At 42.8% G+C, this 24,300-nt stretch overlaps 1 protein-coding gene and 1 long non-coding RNA gene across 2 annotated transcripts in view; both read right to left on the bottom strand.

Moving 5' to 3' along the window:
* The window catches only part of LOC306938697 (protein NLRC3-like), a gene marked incomplete at both ends in the record, with an annotated part of 90,062 nt that overhangs the window by 51,996 nt on the left and 13,766 nt on the right, over positions 1–24,300 (bottom strand). The gene's annotated exons all lie outside the window — the stretch shown is intronic.
* Positions 20,061–21,073, bottom strand: LOC306938158. The gene is made up of 2 exons (XR_013791677.1): positions 20,987–21,073; positions 20,061–20,585 (listed from the first exon to the last, which is right to left on the bottom strand). It is a non-coding gene; the product is annotated as an uncharacterized lncRNA (long non-coding RNA).

Genomic DNA, 24,300 nt, shown 5'->3' with positions numbered 1-24,300 from the left:
CATTGGTAGGAAGTGCCTTGTGTGGTGTTCAATGAATAGAATGAAAACTCAAGCGCTGTGGGATACAGGGGCACAAGTGTCCATAATGAGTGATGAATGGAAACAAACAAACTTACCTGATGTCAGGGTAAATCCAATCAGTGACCTGCTAAGTGCAGATGAACTACTTGATTTGAGAGCCGCAAATGGCTCAGAAATACCATTCGAAGGGTGGGTTGAGGTTAAACTCAGCTTGTTTGATCCAAAGGCCAAAACAGCAGGGTCAACTGAACTACTGGTACCCATGCTAGTGAGCAAAGACTTGGTGGAGAGGCCCATCATTGGTTTTAATGCGATTGAGGAAATATTCAACAATGATAATGGCACCCATGGAGACAATGTGGCCATGCTGAGGAATGCATTGAGGATGGGGGCAGGCAAGGCAGAGACATTACTAAACCTAATCCAAAATACAGCCGATGAAAGTGATACTTTCCTTGTGAAGACTGGATGGAATACCACGGTTGTCCCGAGTGGACAGTTAAAGCGGATCAGCTGCGCTGTCACAACAGACCTCACAGTGCCTACTGAAATGTTATTTGAGCCAGATGAAAGTCTGTCATGGGACGAAGGGTTGAAAGTAAACTGTCAGTTTGTGCATGTCCCACGTTCAGCACGCAGAGTAAATATTTATGTGAGAAACAGTACTAAACATGATATCTTCCTACCCAGTAAAACTGTCATAGGCAGTGTACAAAGAGTGACAGACCATTATCCAGTCCACCCAGAGGAAAATCCCCTACTGATTCCTGAACCTGAACTGCCCACTGATGAAAATCAAGCCCAATGCACAGGTACTATAGACCCACCAGTGAAACTGGACCACCTGACAACAGAACAACAGACAATTGTAAAGAGAATGATCAGAGAGGAATCCGGTGTGTTTGGAAAAAAAGATGAGGTGGGCTATATTGATAATCTGAAAATGGACATTAAACTAACAGACAATGTCCCTGTTGCCAAAACGTACAATGCAATACCACGCCCCTTATATGAAGAAGTAAAGAAACACATTTCTGACCTGTTAAACAGAGGCTTCATTCGCAAATCCATTTCTCCATACGCATCACCAGTGGTGTGCGTGAGAAAAAAAGACGGAAGTCTCAGACTATGCATTGATTTTAGGGAGCTCAACAAGAAGACCATCGCAGACAGACATCCTATACCGCGCATGCAGGAAATCCTGGATGGGCTTGGGGGACATGCCTGGTTCACAGTGCTGGACCAAGGCAAAGCGTACCATCAAGGTACTATCAGTGAGGACTCCAGACAGTTCACAGCCTTTACAACTCCGTGGGGGCTATACGAATGGAACAGGATTCCTTTCGGCTTGACCAATGCGCCAGCTGCCTTCCAGCGCAGCATGGAGGAAAGTCTAGAGTAGCCTGGTTAATAAACCAGACCGAATCAGCCGTTGGCAAAAAAAAGTTGCCTACCAGCGGATTACGGTCTGGCGAGGCTCAGTAGCACGCCTCTTTCCTACAGCAGAGAACAGGTCGGACCAATCGGGACACGGTATGCAATATAGGCGGGCTTGAGACTTTTGACTGACAGTAGCTCTGACCAATTGCGTCAAAGAGAAAATGTTCCCCGGGAAATGAAATCCAAGTGGAGCCAGCCCAGACTGATATACCGCGACAGTGTTGTGTGATATTAGTCTGGCTTATTAGCCAGGCTAAGTCTAGAGGGCCTCAGAGACAAAATATGTGTACCATATCTAGATGATGTTTTGATTTACAGCAAGACGTTTGAACAACATGTGGAGGATGTAAGACGTGTCCTCAAACGCCAACAACAGCACGGTATCAAACTGAGACCTGACAAGTGTGACATGTTTAAAAATGAGGTTCGATATATTGGAAAAGTAATCTCAGCTGAAGGTTATAGAATGGATGAGAAGGAAACTGAAGTGGTGAAATCCCTGAAGACAAATACACCCACTAATGTCAAAGAATTGAGAAAGCTGTTAGGTTTTTTGGGGTATTATAGAGGGTATGTCCGTGACTTTTCTCGCCATGCAAAGTGCCTGTATGACTTACTAGCCGGGGATGCCTCATCTGAGCGTAACAACAAGGACAGAAAGGGCAAAACAAAAAGAGCAGGACAGTTACCACCACACACCAAAGTTATATGGACTGACAATCACCAGAAGGCACTAGACTACCTCGTGGATGTGTTAACAAACCCTCCTGTCATAGCCTACCCCAAATTCGAAGACCCATTCATTCTGCACATTGATGCCTCGGAAGAAGGGCTTGGAGCCGTGCTATATCAAAGACAGGAAGGCAAACTCAGGGTTATAGGTTATGGCTCACGTACGCTCACACCTGCTGAAAAGAACTACAGGTTACATTCAGGAAAGCTTGAGTTCTTAGCTTTGAAATGGGCAGTTACAGACAGATTTAGAGACTACCTATTTTATGCCCCAACAGTGACAATCTATAGTGACAACAATCCCCTTACTTATGTCCTGACATCAGCTAAGTTAAATGCAAGTGGACACCGGTGGGTATCTGAACTGGCAGATTATAACATAACCCTGAAATACCGCCCTGGAAGGGTGAACATTGATGCAGACTTCCTGTCTCGCACACCCCGAAACATGGAGGACTACATGGGTGAGTGTGTGGAACAGTGCTCACCTGAAGTGGTAGCTGCAGTCGTTACCGCAGTCACGACACAAGAGCAACAGGATGTGAACTGGATCTCAGCCATCACTTGTAATCCAGCTATTCAAGAGATCATAACTACACAGGAACAGTCAGGGATACGAGTGACACGGCAGGAACTGTTACAAGCTCAGCTTCAGGACCCAGTCATATCTACAGTACTGCATATGAAAAGTAAATTGGAAAAACCAGACCGACAAGCACTGAGTAAAGAATCAACCAAAGTGAAATGCCTGTTACGTGAATGGAATAAGCTACTTGTCTCAAAAGAAGGCCTACTGATCCGTAAAACTGTGTCCCGTACTCAAGTGGTGCTTCCAGAAAAGTACAAAGATTTAGTTTACCAACAGTTACATGCTGAGATGGGCCATTTGGGTTCAGAGCGGGTTGTGAACTTGGCCAGAGATTTATTGGCCCGGAATGCAAGGTGACATTGAGTATTTTGTAACCAAAGTATGTAAGTGCATTAAACAAAAAAAACCTACTGTTCAAAGCAGAGCTCCCATGTGTCACATACCTGCTACCGCACCATTTGAATTGGTATCTATAGATTATCTTCACCTTGAAAAAAGCAGGGGAGGGTATGAGTATATTTTAGTGATCATTGACAATTTCACCAAATTTGCACAGGCATATGCAACCAGAAACAAGTCAGGCAAGACGGCTGCAGACAAAATCTTTAATGACTTTTCCCTGAAATTCAATTTTCCCACGAAAATCCACCACGATCAGGGTCGAGAATTTGAGAACCAGCTGTTCAAAAGACTACAGAAATATACAGGAATGACTAATTCAAAAACGACCCCCTACCACCCACAAGGAAATCCTACGGAGAGAATGAATCGCACCTTGTTGTCCATGCTGAGGACCTTGGATGAAGACAAAAAGCCCAACTGGAGTGAGTATCTGAATAAAGTAATCCATGCTTATAACTGCACAACGAGTGAGGCCACAGGTTATTCACCTTTTTACTTACTGTTTGGGAGAAAGCCCCGTTTGCCAATTGACCTAATCTTTGGGCTAAGTGAGGAAGAGGAAGGGAAGTCATATCAAGAATATGCACAGAAATGGCAGCAGCAAATGAAGGAAGCATATGATATTGCATCTAGAACAATCACAAACACTACAGCCAGAGGGAAAAGGTACTATGATCAAAAGAGACAGAGCTCAGTCCTTACAGCAGGGGACAGGGTTCTTGTAAGAAACATGTCTGAGCGGGGAGGACCTGGAAAACTACGCTCCCATTGGGAAGAGCAGATACATGTTGTAGTCTCCAGGAAAGGAGAGGACAGTCCGGTGTATGAAGTGAAACCAGAGCGTGGGCCAGGTAGAAGCAGAATACTCCACCGCAATATGTTGATGTCTTGCAATGCTCTGCCACTGGAAGAATCAGTCCCTGTTTCTGTAAGAAAAGAATCTCATGTTCAACAGAGAAGCCGTCACAAACAGTTGGAAACGAGAGAGATATCAGAGGACTCTGAGAGCTCTGAGGAGGAGGAAAACCATTGGGCAAACAGGCTCAGACACTCTCAGCACCGACAACCACAGAAAGAACCTGACACTGTTGTCACTCCTGAAACTAGAACACAATTCTCACTCAATCCTGGGGTGGAGGAGTTCACATTCACAATGGAGAATCCGGTGCAGGAGCCTGTGGAAGAGGAAAGTGTAACGGAGACTGTGCAGCTGACAGGGACAGCGGAACTGGAGATGACAGCTGTAATCAGGGACCAGCTCAGCCTGAAATGCAACGGCTGACAGGGACAGTAGAACTGGAAGGTGATAACTGTAACCAGGAACCGGCTCAGCCTGAAACACAACAACGGAGATCTCAAAGAGAGCGGCGGCCCAAAGAGACACTGACCTATGATACGTTAGGTCAACCTACTCACCGTGTTGTAGAACTGCACAATAGTCCAGTGTATGTAGATGCACCAAGACTAGCCAGTGGACAATATGGAGTACCCTGGGCAGTCCCATACTGGTGGGGTCCTCAGATGATACACCCCATATCGGTGCCTGTTGGATATTATTGAAATCCACTTACGGTGTGTGACCGGCAAAGGACTGTCTTACACACCCATGGCTTACACAGCATATTCTATGTTACACATGCACACACAGCCTACATGGCTGCGGAGACTGTTACATACACAGTACAATCAGACATGCAGACTAATATGAGGCTTGCATGGCCTTTCGAACTGCTCTGCATACAGTTGTATATGGAATAATGAGAACAGTAAAGTGTGGCACTGTGATGTGAATAGAAAAAGGAAAAAAAAGAATTTGTTACTCACCTGTTATTGCAATGGTATGATACTATTTTGGAGCAATGGGAAGGGCTGTGGTGCTTGCTTAGTGACGCAAATATTTGACGGTTGAAACTGTAATTGAGTATTGTTGATTGTGATTGACAAATTGACATGGACATGGCAATTGAAAGAAAGAAACGACAACAGAATGTATATTGCTTTATTGCTTTAGAATACACATTGTCACTGATCTAAGGTCATTTGGCAGCTCTTATGCAGAGAATGCGTTCATGTTGTGGACAACATTTATTTTGCAGGGGAGGAATGTAGCACCTACAAGGATTGTGCTTGGCTATACCTGTGTATAATGTCATCATACCCGTTTAATTCTACCTGAAAAGTTAATGTCATGTCTGTAAAAGAAAGTAATATTAAGTCTTGTGTTCACTATTAAGTCTTGTGTTCACAGTATACCTGGCTGTGCTATACTAGTCACATAGGTGTTTACATTCATGGTTTCCACCACCTGCCAATAGGTGGCAGTGCTAGTTCACAGTGCAATGCCTGGTGTGGGGTCATGACTCAGCCGGAAAGAGAGAGTTTAGAGGGAACCACGTTGTGATTTGTTTGTTGCCGTGTACCTGTATGTCTCTCCTGCTGTGGAATAATAAAACGTGAACCATCATTTTATACACAAAGATCGTGTGCAAGACTGCAATTGGATCCGAGTGTAATACATGTCTTTAGTTTACAAATAAGGAACACAGTGTCTCTTATCAGTTCAATAAGGGACATGTCTTTAGTTTACAAATAAGGAACACAGTGTCTCTTATCAGTTCAATAAGGGACATGTCTTTAGTTTACAAATAAGGGACACAGTGTCTCTTATCAGTTCAATAAGGGACATGTCTTAGTTTACAAATAAGGAACACAGTGTCTCTTATCAGTTCAATAAGGGACATGTCTTAGTTTACAAATAAGGAACACAGTGTCTCTTATCAGTTCAATAAGGGACATGTCTTTAGTTTACAAATAAGGGATGATTCCTTATTTCAACAGTTGTCAACCCAATATACCACCGTTTGGCTTTATCCACCATTACACAGATAAATGGTAAATGGTGCATTTATATAGCGCCTTTATCCAAGGCGCTTTACATAGATTGTGCATTACATTCACCCATTCATACACCGATTGCGGCGGAAGCCATGCAAGGTACCAACCAGCACATCGGGAGCAATTTGGGGTTCAGTGTCTTGCCCAAGGACACTTCGACATGAAGACAGGAGGAGCCGGGATTCGAACCGCCGACCCATGGATCATTGGACGACCTGCTCTACCTCTTGAGCCACAGTCGCCCCGGATACTTATGTATAAATAAAGTGCAGTTTTACGCAAAGTTCACAGATAAAGAGTATAAGGCGTAAAGACACAATAGACTGTTTAATACATATTTGTGGTCCAACGTGTTTGGGTGTGGATTTGCAGGCATCCAGAGGCTGTCCAGTACAACCACAGTCCATACAGCAGACCAGCACAGCTCCACAGCAGGCGGACGGACACCTGTGTGAGTCAAATGCTAAAACATAAACAGGCAAATCTGGCTCTCTTTCCTTGCCATATAGACCTCTATACCCACATAAAAATGGTAAATGGTGCATTTATATAGCGCCTTTATCCAAGGTGCTTTACATAGATTGTGCATTACATTCACCCATTCACACACACATTCACACACCTTTACATAGATTGTGCATTACATTCACCCATTCACACACCTTTACATAGAGTGTGCATTACATTCACCCATTCATACACACATTCACACACCTTTACATAGATTGTGCATTACATTCACCCATTCACACACCTTTACATATATTGTGCATTACATTCACCCATTCATACACACATTCACACACCTTTACATAGATTGTGCATTACATTCACCCATTCACACACCTTTACATAGATTGTGCATTACATTCACCCATTCACACACACATTCGCACACCGATGGCGGAATAAACCATGCAAGGCACCAACCTGCACATCAGGAGCAATTAGGGGTTCAGTGTCTTGCTCAAGGACACTTCGGTACTAACTCTGGGGGAGCCCACAGGGTTCGAACTGGCAACCTTGCGGTTACCATCCAGCCACTCTACCCCTGAGCCACCGCCGCTAAACATATATTACAAATAATTAACACATAAAATCAATATATTACTCTCTCAATAATACACAAACAGTTATTAAGGTGTTTGCATGTCACCTTCAAGTGCTTAAAGTCTTTCAATGAAAGAATATGCCAGTTTCTCTGTGGGGGAAAAAACGGTTATGTTGTCTTTTTGACCGGACCACTGGTTGAAAACCACTGCTCTACACACTAACGAAAATAGAAGCTCTACAAGCTCTCGGCGTGTTGCATTTGCATTGTGACAGACACGTTGTGAGCTTGTAGATCTGCTTCCTTGCTTCAATGTGGATTCATGTGGTTAAAATGCACAGTTACACATCGACTTTGCATTGCGATGGTTTACTAACTGTGAGAATGTGAATATTTTAGGTAATGATTTATGTTACACTGTTGAATTGATCAAAATAATAAATATGGTCTGATCATTTATGGCTCGTTGTACACACAATGGAAGAAATCTTTGAAAACATTATCTGTAATCTGTAAATGAAAACAAAACAACACAAAAGTAGAGACTCCAGCCTCTTGTGATTGGCCAAATATAATTAAAAGAAAATAAATCCTTGCAGTGCAACTCTGTTTAACAACGTTCAGTCAGTCAGTCAGCAGGCCTTCCCCCGCCCTCGCTGCTGCTTGGAAGTTCTGGGTTCTGTTTAACAGTTTCAGGGCCTTAAATTGATTGATCAAACGATAAGCCCTGCTTATTACGCGTTTCCCGCTATTTGTTGTCTAAATCGCATCGCATCAATAATAATAAAAAAAGTCCGCCTCTGCCGCGGAGCAGGGAGAGAGAGGATCATGTTATGACGAAGAAACCGGAAATCGATACTTATGCTGGGCTGCTAGGGCTTCTGGGAAATTGAGTCCAATGCAAGCGGACGGAGGTTTTGTATGACTACAACAGCCTCCCAGCCCCCTCCTTTCTGCTTTGCAAGATGGCGGGTGGTGCGATCGTCCAAAAACAAACTAAGGTACGGATATGGACCGGATTTTCACAGATCAAACGCCCAAATACTTCAGCGTATGATCTAAAGGTAATAAAACAATCCAGGCAGCGTAGGAATTTTGATTATAATGCGGGAAACACGGAATAAGCAGTAGAACTGTTAACAACGTCCAGTCAGTCAGTCAGCAGGCCTTCCCCCGCCCTCACCGCTGCTTGGGAGTTCTGGGTACCAGTTTGCCATTTGTCTGATTTTAATTCATCCATATACAGTATCCCAACCAGAGCCCTGAGATCGGCTAACCAGTCACTCCTCATTATGCCTGATACTCAGTACAGAACCAGAGGAGACCGGGCCTCATTATGCCTGATACTCAGACAGTACAGAACCAGAGGAGACCGAGCCTCATTATGCCTGATACTCAGACAGTACAGAACCAGAGGAGACCGAGCCGGTCTCTGGAACGTCCTGCCACTCGCTCCATATTCACTCTGCTCGGTCATTTGGTGGTTTTCTAAATGTTCTGGCTCCCTTTCGACGTGTAATTAGTTTATCCCAGGCCCCTCACAGCCTACCTTTGATGTACTGCTCATTGATATGTTGCTTTGACATGTTTTATTTCCTCTCTGTCTTCTTATATCTTTTTCTTCGTAAGTTATGCTCTGTGATGTGAAGCACTTTGGTTCCACCTTGGTCGTTGGAAATGTGCCGTACATCAACAAATAAAGTTTGATTTGATTTGATATCCAGCCTGGCCCCTTCCCTTTGGCACAGTAGTTCAGGACGGGTACCACCAGGACTGCCCTTGCTGATTGGCTGAGACGCTTGTCAATCGACTCGCGCTCTGAAGCCAATCAGAAGACGGCGTAGTTGTAGGCCTCCCCGTAGCCCGCCTCCCTCAGGTACTTCTCCATGTCCAGCGGTTCGGGCACCCGGAGAACTGTCCTGTCATTGGCCGACCGCTCTCCCGATCGGAGCTTCCCGATGAGCTCGGGCCTGGCGAGTCGTTGGCGTGGGTTCCACTGGCAGCACGACTTGATGATGGAGAACCTGGACCAAGTACAACGGATTTATTAGTATATTATATTGTATAGTGATTCATTACAAGTAGGGATGCATCGATGTATCACATATCTGTATCGGACGATATTCGCTTAGCGGTCAATATCGGTAATCGGTCAATTGTCAGTACGGGAACCCCTTTTGGTGTTTTAAGCATTACGTTATACTTTAGCTGTTGAAAAATAGCAGATCTACAAGCTCATAGCGCGGCACCGAGTGCTGCGCTACGAGCTTGTAGATCTGCTATTTTTGAAAAATCGTGAAAATGTGGTGGGTATCTTTGAATATATATTCTTTCAGAGCGAACATTTTTAACTCAAATCTTTGCTTCTGGGAGGGTTCCTGGAACAAGATACTTTGAGATTGCAGGTCCACGGCCAAATACAGATAATTCTGGGGCTCCTTGACATGAAATAGTTTGAGAACGACTGTCATAGAAACATACGGTTTTTCAGAAAACTGTTAGGATTTAGAAGACATTTGTAGAATCGTCCTCAGGTCTAAATGGGTTAACCAATCAGATGGCAGTATTGATCTGTTGTTGATAAGCATACATTTTGCGTCGGCCATGTTTGGTGTTTTGGTTATCTGTACCAAGCTGTAGATTCTGAACAGTTATTTATTGCAGGGGTCTGCGACCTTTTTTAAATGAAGTGCCATTTCTAGATTGTCAGTGTGCCATATCAACATTAATTCATTTTAATGACACCACGTGAAAAATTCCAACATATTTTGATTGTCCACAAATATAAACTTTTTCCTTCTTTTTAAATATTTTCTTTCATGTTGTTATAATGATCATTAGACTCAGGGCAAAACAGAGTTCAGTTTTAAAGAATGTAGAATGCAGGATGTAATTTACACACAAATGTGAGGGACTTCATTTATTTGACTGCATTTTTTTAATAGTTTATTTAAATCTGACTCCGCCAGATGGGGCAGCAGAGAGTACACTGGGTTCCCCCCTCCTGCTCCCATCTGGGAACTCTCAGGCAGACTTGATGCCTGGCCACAAAACGGCCAATCAGCAGCAGCTAGAGGCGGGATAGCTGCTGCTGATTGGCCAGGCCGTTTTGTGTTTTTAGGTATTGTATCATGTTTTTTTAAGATCATGTCTTTTTTATGATCATCATCATTATTATCATTTATTTTATTGGAGCTTCTGAGCATATACGTTTCTTCAGTACGTACCTCTAAGTCAGGGGTTCTCAATGTTTTTGTCCGGGGACCCCCGGAAATGCTTTGGCCATGTGTCGCAACCCCCGCCCCGCCCCCCCTCCCCACCACCACCAATACAAACTGACTGCAAAAATAACCTTAATAATAGAGAAAATATATCATCAATGAATACTGAAACCAGATATAATCATTAAGGAAGGTTTATGCATGTACTATGTGTACTATGTAAACTCTTCATTTCCATTTGCCAGCCATTCAGTTGCAAAAAAATAAATAAATTGGGGACCCCCCAAAATAACGTGGTGACCCACTGAGGGGTCGTGACCCATGGGTTGAGAACCCCTGCTCTAGGTGACGATGAAGTGAATCTGAATCTGAAATCCTACAAATCAACAGATCTGCAGATCTGGGTATTTCCAAAGTGAACATGCATCTTTCAGATTAGGATTTGGTGACCCTTTAGAAGTTCACACCCTTAAAATGTGCCTCAGCATCACAGCACATGATTTAAAACGGAGATTTTGATGCAGGGGAGAACATAAATCTGTATTTAATCTGTATTTCCTACTTGTATTAGACCTTGTTTCTATTATAGTAACCGTGTTTGGACATTGTAATGTTAGCACAGTCCGACAAAGTCTGTAGGCTACTTGTATCATGAGCATCAGGTGACAAATAAAACCTTCATTCTTTAAACTATCAAAGTCTGTAGGCTACTTGTATCATGAGCATCAGGTGACAAATAAAACCTGAATTCTTTAAACTATCAAAGTCTGTAGGCTACTTGTATCATGAGCATCAGGTGACAAATCAAACCTTAATTCTTTAAACTATCAAAGTCTGTAGGCTACTTGTATCATGAGCATCAGGTGACAAATAAAACCTTCATTCTATCAAAGCAAAAACGAAATTACTTTGTCCAAAAGTCACTCCTTTTCTTCAACAATATTGTTGTCTCCACCAGGCCGAAGGCATGGGGAGAGAGTATGTTTTGCGTCCGTGTGTGTGTGTGTGTGTGTGTCCTTCCTTCCTTCCGTCCGTCCTTCCGTCCGTCCGTTATCAGCTAATCTCCGGTACCGTTGGCCCGATCCATGCCAAACTGTGCACACACACTCCATGGATGCCAACGATGAACCTCTGCCCCAAATATTCCTCAACGGCCTGTTATAGCGCCACCATGAGGCCGATTTAGGCAAAACACATTTCTGTAGATTACCCGTACACATTTTATCCATACATCACACAATTCGGTATACACTATCTACATCATGTGATCAACACGGATTTGCACCATTTCCCATCTTCCATCCTGATTGGCTAATATTGGCTTCCAAAGCTCACATGAATGGTCCGTTTCGAACAAAATGCCACAAATCACAAAAACAGTGTGCAATTTCCGTGAAATTATACACGCACATTTCCACTAGGCCGAGGACGACATGCCACTCATTATTTTCCAAATCAGCCTCATGGTGGCGCTATAACAGGCCAATTCCTGTTTTTAGCTATAACTGCATCAATCTGTATACAACTTATGTATGCGCACTCCCTAGAGGCCATGGGAAAACATTTTCCCTTCATCCCTCCACATCTGCCGGTTATAGCGCCACCATGAGGCCGATTTCTGCTAAACACATTGCTTATGTTAGTTGCACAGATTTCATCCAAATCTCACGCAAATCGGTACACACGATCTCTGTAGTCATGTGATCAAGACGAGTCTGTTGGATTTCTCAGATTCTACACTGATTGGCTAACATTGTCTTCCAAAGTTTTCAGGAGTGGCCTGTTTCGTTCAAAATGCTGCACATGTCCTGCTCATCCAGAAATCTATCCTCAGAGATGCTATGAGTGATCTGGCTCTGCATTTCCTCAACAAAATGAAGAAAATTGTTGCAAAAAACAAACAAAAACATGTTTATATTACTCCTAAACATTTTGCCAAACATCACACACAGTCCTATCCTCCTGGTGGAGACCTGTGCCCAGAAGGGCACTTTTTCTAGTTTCATGTCTGTTCCTCTTGGGCTAGGCAACAACATAACGGGTGGGAACCCCTTTTGGTGTTTTAAACATTAGCCTATGTTATAATTTAGCAGATCTACAAGGCAGCGCTACGAGCTTGTAGGTCTGCTATTTTTGAAAAATCGGGAAAATGTGGTGAAAATGTGGCTGCAGAATATATATTCTTTAAGAGTGAACATTTTTAACTCAAATCTTTGCTACTGGGGGGGGGGGGGGGGGGGGGGGTCCCTGGAACAACATATTTCCAGATGGGGGGGCGGAGGCCAATGAAATATTGAGAACCACTGATAGACACATGAGGTTTTTCAGAAAAAAATACATTTTAAAAAGGCATTTTTTTAAATGTCGACGTCAGGCCTAAATGGGTTAAGAAACATTGTATGACCAAATCTTAACAACCATCTGTAGGTCTACAGAATGTCCACTGGGTGTCGCTCTTAACCCTCTTTCAGTGATGCTTTAGCGTTTAGCCAATAGAGAGTTGACTGCATTGAGAACATGACTTCTGAAGGAACTATTCAATGAAACAGCAGCGAGTTGTGAGTAATATTATGTTCTTGTTCTCATATGCTTTCTTCTTTAGCATTGTGACATTATGAAGCATTCATTATGTATTCTTAGATGACATGTAAGGGCTATAGCCTATAGGTCCTACTGTTCTACTGAAACTATAACTCAATACACTCTTTATTTTTATTGTTTTGGTAGCAGACATGGATTTCCTATAAATGTTCCGTGCGAAGATATATAGTGCACTGTAGTGTGACGTCATGGTGACAACAAGCCATAGAAAACAAAACAGAGTTGGTTACAATTAATGTATTATTGACAGCTGGCGCATTAGAAGCTGCAACAACAACAACAAAGACACCTTATGGCTTATGTACTGTTCTCGTTCATTTCCAACAGTTTTCTTCTTATCTCTGACGTTTCACTTTATAGTGTAGCTTATTTTCATTTCAGGTTATTGTAATTATAATAAGGTCCATATATTATGTTCTTGTTGAATAGACACGTGTTGTTGGCGGAAAGAAGTTATTTGATTTATTTTGGATAAATAAGTCACCATGCGGTCTGTCTGCCAGGCCAAACATTACGTCTGTCAGACTGTCACCATAACCATACCGTGAGTACAGGCTAGGCTTTCAGAATAAGAACATATAGGCTATAAAAGTATCTCTGGTCCATAGCCTAATGCACTTTGCTGACTGGTCCCCGTAAAACCTTTCCCTTTTTACCTCCTTTTATGAGGAATTCCTGTTCTGTTCTTTGTCTATAGGCTATAGAAGTGTCTAGGCTATTTGTACGTCTCTAAATGTTTTGATGAATTGAACAAGGTGGACCCTCTTGTAAACAAGTGTAATGCTTTATGGGGTCGTCCACTCACAGTTAACAGTCTGTGTATTGAGTTGTGCTTGAAATGTACTGAAATTCTGGAAACTGTTAATAAATACTTTCAATCAATCAATCAAACCAGAGCTAGGCTAGAAGTAAGCTGAGATTGTTTTAGTATCATATTCTGCTTTCTTATTCAGTTCCGAATCAGAATGTAAACACACTGACACTGGGTTATATATCCTGGTGGTTATCATGATGCTACAGAGGCTACTTGTATTTTTTTGTTGTGAAATAATTATCCCCTTTCAGGACCCCTGTTTGTTTGTCCCAAATATAAAACAAGGGTCCAGAAAGGGGCTATCCTATAGGCCTACCGGTGGTTCAAGGGTCCAGAAAGGGGCTATCCTATAGGCCTACCGGTGGTTCAAGGGTCCAGAAAGGGGCTATCCTATAGGCCTACCGGTGGTTCAAGGGTCCTGAAAGGGGCTATCCTATAGGCCTACCGGTGGTTCAAGGGTCCAGAAAGGGGCTATCCTATAGGCCTACCGGTGGTTCAAGGGTCCTGAAAGGGGCTATCCTATAGGCCTACCGGTGGTTCTATCCTATAGGCCTACCGGTGGTTCAAGGGTCCAGAAAGGGGCTATCCTATAGGCCTACCGGTGGTTCAAGGGTCCAGAAAGGGGCTATCCTATAGGCCTACCGGTGGTTCAAGGGTCCAGAAAGGGGCTATCCTATAGGCCTACCGGTGGTTCAAGGGTCCAGAAAGGGGCTATCCTATAGGCCTACCGGTGGTTCAAGGGTCCAGAAAGGGGCTATCCTATAGGCCTACCGGTGGTTCAAGGGTCCAGAAAGGGGCTATCCTATAGGCCTACCGGTGGTTCCCCAAACTGTTTCACACCAAGGACCCCCAAATAGACACTAATTAGCCCCGCGGACCCCCATTTGAAAAGACATACCAGGGACCCCCATAAGAGAAGATTCGTACGGCTCTAACAGTGATTCTCAACCATTTTAATTTCAAGGACCCCCAGTTTGACATGCATTAGTCTACGGACCCCCCATTTAATGGCATTTCTATCTCTGGGACCCCCAATTTATTTAGTAAAATCAATGTTAATTTAACTCTGACGGGTCCATTTGGTTCCATTTGTACACTCTCTGAGTTACAGACCCCATACGGTGGTTCCAAACTATCATTTAGCTGGGGACCCCCTGGAACTCCCTCAGGTACCCCTGGGGGTCCCCGGACCCCACTTTGGGAACCACTGGCCTATACCATGTGATGATAGATCTAGCCATCTTGATATTATAAATACAATCAAAGTATTTGCCCAAGGCAGGCGCAGTACCCTACACCAGTGGTTCCCAAAGTGGGGTGTTTTTTAACCTTTATTTAACCAGTAAAAACCACATTGAGACTGAAGTCTCTTTTAAAAGTGTGAACTGGCCAAGACAAGAGGCAAAATAAGTGACACAGCTCTGCCAATAACAAAAAAAATACACAACAAAAAACAGGACAGACATACAACGCTCATAAATACAGAACCCACTACCGAAGCTCAAAGGGAGAACAGGAACGCCTATTAACGCGGCCAGGACTAATAAAATAAAAACTAAGCAACGGAAAATTGCTAGTAGACTAAAAAGCAAGCAGACATTTGCTATACGTCAAAGCAGGAGCAGTGTATGGGAAGTGTGCCCATGATGGCAATCCTTTTAAAGCTCACTAGGGGAATCACAGCAGCCAGTTTGAGTCTGGTCTGTAGGTCATTCCAAGACCAGGGTCCAGTTTGAGTCTGGTCTGTAGGTCATTAAGACCAGGGTCCAGTTTGAGTCTGGTCTGTAGGTCATTAAGACCAGGGTCCAGTTTGAGTCTGGTCTGCAGGTCATTAAGACCAGGGTCCAGTTTGAGTCTGGTCTGTAGGTCATTAAGACCAGGGTCCAGTTTGAGTCTGGTCTGTAGGTCATTAAGACCAGGGTCCAGTTTGAGTCTGGTCTGTAGCTCATTAAGACCAGGGTCCAGTTTGAGTCTGGTCTGCAGGTCATTAAGACCAGGGTCCAGTTTGAGTCTGGTCTGTAGGTCATTAAGACCAGGGTCCAGTTTGAGTCTGGTCTGTAGGTCATTAAGACCAGGGTCCAGTTTGAGTCTGGTCTGTAGGTCATTAAGACCAGGGTCCAGTTTGAGTCTGGTCTGTAGGTCATTAAGACCAGGGTCCAGTTTGAGTCTGGTCTGTAGGTCATTAAGACCAGGGTCCAGTTTGAGTCTGGTCTGTAGGTCATTCCAAGACCTCTATAGTATTCTACTATATGTTTATATGTATATGAATGTATTTTAACAAGCTGAATCATATGTTTGATTTGTCCTTTTCAATGTCACATAGGCTACCTGCCATCTCAATATACAACCCACAATGTACTATAATATACTCCATCAGTTTGTGAAAAGTGCTAGCATTAAATTTGTAAATCTCAAAGTCAAAGTGGGCGCACGGTATATACGTCACGGTCGCATCCCTTGAGGTTTTCAATACCCAGATATATTTGTTGTGTTTCGTTTTATATATGTATTTGAAAGTTGAAAATGATCTAAACGGCATCGTGCAAGACTAATTATTAATAGAATTCACTAGTTGTAAATGTCAGGATGTCACTCCTCCATTTAGCTGGGTTATTTTCCCAACTATTCAGCCAAGTTAATTAAACAAGTTGACAGCGGTAAAACACACCGTCGGAGCTCCGTGGTAGGTAGAACATATTAGTAAGCCTGTGACATGTTCCAAATATAGACATGAATGAACAAAGTCAGTCAGGATCGGGATTCATTATTGAGAATTCCACTCTTCAAAGTCGGCGCTCGTAGCCTCGTAAAGGCAGTGACGTCCCTTAAAAGCGACAGGTTCTCTGTCTGCCGTCTCCCCTCTGCTCCGTTAACATTATGGGTAACTCATTCAAGTGGTAAATTAAATGTGAAATACATCCTGTATTGAGAAAACAACAATATATGTTGACAAAGACACTTCATACATTTGGAAACATATTTTTATTTAAATCAATATAGTCTTCAGTTCATTTTGTTACATTTTAAAAGTAGGCTAACTACTGTTGAATTTCAATGGACTCCTATGGGCTGGCCTGCAGTACACCGTTCTAACGGACCAGAAGTGGGGACGCTGTCTCATTTGGGGGCGTGAAATGTGTAGTCCCCGTGTGGCTCTATGGGCTGTCAATCAGACAGGACTTTTCTGATTGGATGTATGGGCTGTCAATCAGGACTTTTCTGTTTGGATGTATGGGCTGTCAATCAGATAGGACTTTTTTGTGTGGATGTATGGGCTGTCAATCAGATAGGACTTTTCTGATTGGATGTATGGGCTGTCAATCAGGCCAGAAAGTAGTTTTTGCCACTCAGTAGGCGTTCCCACATAACTTCTGGGTATGATGATGATGTCATACGCATACCCTCTATTCTGGGGGGAACCTTCAGCCAGAAATAGCAGATCTACAAGCTGTAGGACGAGGATTTCTGCCAACATTTGGTGTAGACAGAAAAAAAAGTACAGAGACAACTCAGGTCCAGTTTAGACGCTTTAAGAGGTTAAATAACAAGCTGTATTATAGTTTTTATGAATGTATTTTAACAAGCTGTATTCTACTATATGTTTATATGTATATGAATGTATTTTAACAAGCTGAATTCTACTATATGTTTATAGTATATGAATGTATTTTAACAAGCTGAATTCTACTATATGTTTATAGTATATGAATGTATTTTAACAAGCTGAATTCTACTATATGTTTATAGTATATGAATGTATTTTAACAAGCTGAATTCTACTATATGTTTATATGTATATGAATGTATTTTAACAAGCTGAATTCTACTATATGTTTATAGTATATGAATGTATTTTAACAAGCTGAATTCTACTATATGTTTATATGTATATGAATGTATATTTTAACAAGCTGAATTCTACTATATGTTTATATGTATATGAATGTATTTTAACAAGCTGTATTCTACTATATGTTTATATGTATATGAATGTATTTTAACAAGCTGTATTCTACTATATGTTTATATGTATATGAATGTATTTTAACAAGCTGTATTCTACTATATGTTTATATGTATATGAATGTATTTTAGGTATTATTTTCTGTCATTGATAAGAACTATCAATGACAGAGAAAACCACCTAACTCCACCTGTATTCGGGTAAAGTGGTGATAATATAATGACACATGCAAGTTTCTGATAATATACAAAGTCACAATACCAACTTTGATGGACCCTCTTCTCGGAAACGAGATATTGTATCTCACGGGGTTCCAAATAAAGAATTCCAATCATGAGGCAGTATTGCTTTGTTTCAAAAATATAAGGTTTTCTTCAATTTCTGAAAAAAACGTAACATTTGTTTTTCCATTTCCTGAAAAATGAAGGTTTTGGAGTTGAGAGGTTTTGGAGTTGAGAGGTTTCCTCCTGACAGCAGAGATATGGAGTTGAGAGGTTTCCTCCTGACAGCAGAGATATGGAGTTGAGAGGTTTCCTCCTGACAGCAGAGATATGGAGTTGAGAGGTTTCCTCCTGACAGCAGAGATATGGAGTTGAGAGGTTTCCTCCTGACAGCAGAGATATGGAGTTAAGAGGTTTCCTCCTGACAGCAGAGATATGGAGTTGAGAGGTTTCCTCCTGACAGCAGATATATGGAGTTGAGAGGTTTCCTCCTGACAGCAGAGATATGGAGTTAAGAGGTTTCCTCCTGACAGCAGAGATATGGAGTTGAGAGGTTTCCTCCTGACAGCAGAGATATGGAGTTAAGAGGTTTCCTCCTGACAGCAGAGATATGGAGTTGAGAGGTTTCCTCCTGACAGCAGAGATATGGAGTTAAGAGGTTTCCTCCTGACAGCAGAGATATGGAGTTGAGAGGTTTCCTCCTGACAGCAGAGATATGGAGTTGAGAGGTTTCCTCCTGACAGCAGAGATATGGAGTTGAGAGGTTTCCTCCTGACAGCAGAGATATTGTATCCAATGTTTATTCCAGACTCGGGGTCCAGATCACATACAAGATGACAATACACAATAAATAGATATTATATTTATATTTATACATTAAGTTTCTTAGAAGGCCTTGACAGGTAGGAAGCCCCAAGTTCACCATCAGCTGGCTGGCACTGTGCCATCTTGGTACCCTCAGCAGCAACCTCAATGCATCATTATATGCTGCAACTTTTACTTTGTGCTGCTAGCCTTGTAGTTGTAATGTAAAGACACTGTGGGTTTATATATCAAATAATAGACCCAACACAGTTATTATACATGACCAATGAGCTGTGGCCATGTTGTTGTCATGACAACACTATGAATATTAATACACAGGAACAACGACAGACTGTCAACAATCACTTTATTAAACAATTATGACTTCTACACATGATCATACAATAACATTATGACTTCTACACATGATCATACAATAACATTATGACTTCTACACATGATCATACAATAACATTATGACTTCTACACATGATCATACAATAACATTATGACTTCTACACATGATCATACAATAACATTATGACTTCTACACATGATCATACAATAACATTATGACTTCTACACATGATCATACAATAACATTATGACTTCTACACCGATATCAAATGGATATTCAATGAAAACACAATAATGGAACGAGTTAGGAAATAATTATCTAATAATGAATCGATATATAAACAATGATTGATTTGAGTTAATTAACAACACATTTAGTAGATGTGTGAATCCAGAGTGATTGACATGAAGTCTAGTCAACAACATGTTCACAGCAGTAGGAGAGCAGACATGAAGTCTAGTCAACAACATGTTCACAGCAGTAGGAGAGCAGACATGAAGTCTAGTCAACAACATGTTCACAGCAGTAGGAGAGCAGACATGAAGTCTAGTCAACAACATGTTCACAGCAGTAGGAGAGCAGACATGAAGTCTAGTCAACAACATGTTCACAGCAGTAGGAGAGCAGACATGAAGTCTAGTCAACAACATGTTCACAGCAGTAGGAGAGCAGACATGAAGTCTAGTCAACAACATGTTCACAGCAGTAGGAGAGCAGACATGAAGTCTAGTCAACAACATGTTCACAGCAGTAGGAGAGCAGACATGAAGTCTAGTCAACAACATGTTCACAGCAGTAGGAGAGCAGACATGAAGTCTAGTCAACAACATGTTCACAGCAGTAGGAGAGCAGACATGAAGTCTAGTCAACAACATGTTCACAGCAGTAGGAGAGCAGACATGAAGTCTAGTCAACCTTTTCTCATGATTCTGAAATCATTGCAATAATTTGTTTTACACGTTAGTTTGTTACTAGACACCTTTACAAACACATTGAAATCATTGCAAGAATTTGTTTTAGAAAACGTTCTTGTGATCACCGTGCTCTGACTTATGGTGCGTTGCCAGCTTAAATCAACATCATAAAAAGTAGAGAGGTCTCACACACCAAGAAACACATTCAAGCAGGTTTATTTCTCTATTTCATGGGGACAAACGTTTGGGCGAACAGCCTTCTTCAGTGTGAGGAGTTGTGGGAGTCAAGTCTCTTTTGAAGGAGTGGTGACGTTGTGCAGGTGCACACCATCACTAATCATCACCTCACAGTCACACCCAAGGTGTGATTACAGACTGGATAGATAAAAGATATCAGTATCTATTAACAATGTCAATACATTTGGCCAATATATAAAAATATCAAATATACAAATATACAAATATTATACAAAGATTGAACACTAATGAAAGTGTCTGAGGACATCGGGCATTACTGCCGTTCATAAATCAGTTACAGTCATTAGAGGAAAACCATTACTTTTCTACAGTCAATATTAACCCAAATGACGAAGCTTTTGTTTTACACGTTTGTTTGTTACTAGACACCTTTACAAACACATTGGTGAAATGTATTGTAAGGAATGGATTCCAGATTGTACATTGTTGTGATAAAATGATATACATTTAATATAGGAGAGCAGAGAGAGTGAACAGGGACATGTTGCATGGATCTATGAATCTATTGAGGGTGTTGCCAGGGACCTGTTGCATGGATCTATGAATCTATTGAGGGTGGTGCCAGGGACCTGTTGGTTGGATCTATGTATATATTGAGGGTGGTGCCAGGGTCCTGTTGGTTGGATCTATGAATCTATTGAGGGTGGTGCCAGGGACCTGTTGCATGGATCTATGAATCTATTGGGGGTGGTGCCAGGGACCTGTTGGTTGGATCTATGAATCTATTGAGGGTGGAGCCAGGGTCCTGTTGGTTGGATCTATGAATCTATTGAGGGTGGTGCCAGGGTCCTGTTGGTTGGGGTCTGACACCAGCCCCCTTTCTGAAACCAGCTCCTCGCCACTCGCTCTACACACTTGCCCTCGCGAGGCTGCGCCATATTAAGTGTCGTCCGAAACCAAGCAGCCTTGAGTGGAAGTGGCTTATAAAGCCCTCAAGAACGAGTCTGTGCCGATCTAGACTCCATTGCCTTGTGCAGCCCTGCTCTGTGTCCGCATGGAAACCAAGACCTACAAATGTAAGAACCACCACAAATAAATGATAAATAAACTCCTCCTAAACAATCGTCATCTGATGCAGAATAGACAATGCTCCAACTGATGTTCACAAGGGCTCTTTATTTACCCCACCGTGAAAAAACTATAAATGAAAGTTATGAAACCACACAACAATTTTTAACACAATGATTTATAAACACCATGGATGTATATGACATGTCATTTTTGACAGTCACGCTGTATTTCCTTTTTCCATATTAATGAAATCCACATGTCACAAACATACACGATGCAATGCAATATAACTGTACAAACAAAATAACAGGTAACACAATTGCGTGATGATTGGTAACCATGGCAACGAATGGTGTCTGTTTCCTGTTTCTGCACAAGGAGGGCGAGTGTATTTCCAAACAGTTTTGTATACCCAGCACCCTAATCAAGGGAACTTGTTTCAGCTGGAGGGGCACTTTCTGACGAGGGAACCTCCTGAGAGCACTTCAAGTCAAGGGACTGGTTTCAGAAAGGGCCCAGGTGTTTGTTTGGGACCTCCTTGGACTCCCATTCCTTTCTCCAGGCTGGTTGGACGGTGAAGTCAGCTGGAGGGAGTTGGTCTAGATGGCAGTGGAGCTGTGTGTGTGTGTGTGTGTGTGTGTGTGTGTGTGTGTGGGGGGGGGGGGGGGGGGGGTGTCATATCTGTCTATGATACCGTCTGGTACAAAGACCTCATAGTGAAACTCACAAAGACCTCATAGTGAAACAAAGGACGCTCCCTGCTGGACAATGGCAGTAATTCAAGCTCTGCTGACCAACCGGAGGTTCAGAGTTCACCTCGGACAGAACACGAGCGCACGGAGAACACAGATAAATGGAGTCCCGCAGGGCTCAGTTCTAGAGCTCCAACCCTGTTCAACCTCTACACAAAACGACCCACCATCCACCAAATCCTGCAACATTCCTCTATGCAGACGACATCTGTCTGGCATTCCAAACCACCAGACCTTGACCAACCGGAACAGGTGCTCACCAAAGACCTTTACAAGACTGGACCAGTTCTGCAAAACCTGGCGCCTAAAACCAAGCCCAACAAAACCAGTTTCCAACGTATTCCATCTCCACAACGCTAAAGCTGCCAGAGAACTGAACATCATCTGAGTGGACTCAAGATAAAGCTGCCTCTAATCCAACCCACCTCGGTGTGACCCTCGACAGAACCCTGTCCTTCAAGGAACACCTAAGAGGGAACGGCAGCGAAGGTGAAGTCCAGAAACAACCTGCTCTGCTGCAGCCTCCACACTGAGCTCTGCTGCAGCCTCCACACTGAGCTCTGCTGCAGCCTCCACACTGAGCTCTGCTGCAGCCTCCACACTGAGCTCTGCTGCAGCCTCCACACTGAGCTCTGCTGCAGCCTCCACACTGCTGCAGCCTCCACACTGAGCTCTGCTGCAGCCTCCACACTGAGCTCTGCTGCAGCCTCCACACTGAGCTCTGCTGCAGCCTCCACACTGAGCTTTGCTGCAGCCTCCACACTGAGCTCTGCTGCAGCCTCCACACTGAGCTCTGCTGCAGCCTCCACACTGAGCTCTGCTGCAGCCTCCACACTGAGCTCTGCTGCAGCCTCCACACTGAGCTCTGCTGCAGCCTCCACACTGAGACCCAGCAGTTACAGTCAAAGACTCTCCCCGTCTACCAGGTCAAAGGTCAAAGACTCTCCCCGTCTACCAGGTCAAAGGTCAAAGACTCCCCGTCTACCAGGTCAAAGGTCAAAGACTCTCCCCGTCTACCAGGTCAAAGGTCAAAGACTCTCCCCGTCTACCAGGTCAAAGGTCAAAGACTCTCCCCGTCTACCAGGTCAAAGGTCAAAGACTCTCCCCGTCTACCAGGTCAAAGGTCAAAGACTCTCCCCGTCTACCAGGTCAAAGGTCAAAGACTCTCCCCGTCTACCAGGTCAATGGTCAAAGACTCTCCCCGTCTACCAGGTCAATGGTCAAATACTCTCCCCGTCTACCAGGTCAAAGGTCAAAGAATATCCCCGTCTACCAGGTCAAAGGTCATTTGAACATAGTTGTGCCAGTGACCCCCACAGGTACCCCCACACAAGATTTGTGTTACCATTTTCTGAAATATATATAAAAAAAATATATATGCATGGCAACGCATTGTGAACTTGTAGATCTGCTGTTTTCAAATAGCCAGTGTGTATATAAAGGGTTAACGTGTTTAAACTGGTTCTTTTGTTTTATTTTGACAGCAAATTTAGATTTTTTTTTTGTCATTTTAGTCTTTGGAATGAAGCTTCATTTAGTTTTAGTCATTATTCTAGTCATCTGAAATGTTTTAGTGTTAGTCTAGTTTAAGTCGACTAATGATATGATTGTAGTCGACTAAAATGTATTTCGGTGGGCCTTGGTGGCGTCGTAATGGTTGATTTGCTGAATGTAGCCGATCTACACTGCACTTGTAGATCTGCTATTTTCAGCATGCAACCAAGCATAGAATGACTTGTCTTTTAGTTCTACTGGATCTCTTCTCCACCCTAACATTTAGTCTAGGTTTTATTTGTTGACATTGTCAGTATTTTAGTCTTAGTTTTAGTCATGTTAGTCTTCCTCAGTGGAAAAAAAGTAGTCCACAAACATTTTCCGTCAATGTTTTAGTCGACTAAATCAACACTAACTGGTTCTTCAAAGTGTGGTCCAGGGTCCCCCGGGGGTCCTTGAGGGGGTTCCAGGGGGTCCTAGAAGCTAAATGATCAAATATTAACCATGTATTTCTTTGATATTTGAAAATAGCAGATCTACAAGCTCACAATGCATTATTGTACAGTTTGTAACATTTTTAACGACACAAATCTGATCTAACGGGGGTCCGGGGTCAAAGGTCAAATGCTTGGGGGGTGTTGACATGACAACGTCCAGGAGCTGTAATGGTGATGTCCCTGCTCTGATTATTACATCATCACAATGATGTCACTGTGCTGCTTATTACATCATCACGATGATGTCACCGTGATGTCATG

The sequence above is a fragment of the Electrona antarctica genome (assembly GCF_951216825.1).
Source record: "Electrona antarctica genome assembly, chromosome: 15".
NCBI lineage: Eukaryota > Metazoa > Chordata > Actinopteri > Myctophiformes > Myctophidae > Electrona > Electrona antarctica.
The sequence above is the reverse complement of the archived record's forward strand: the minus strand, read 5'-3'. Positions and strand labels throughout refer to the sequence as shown.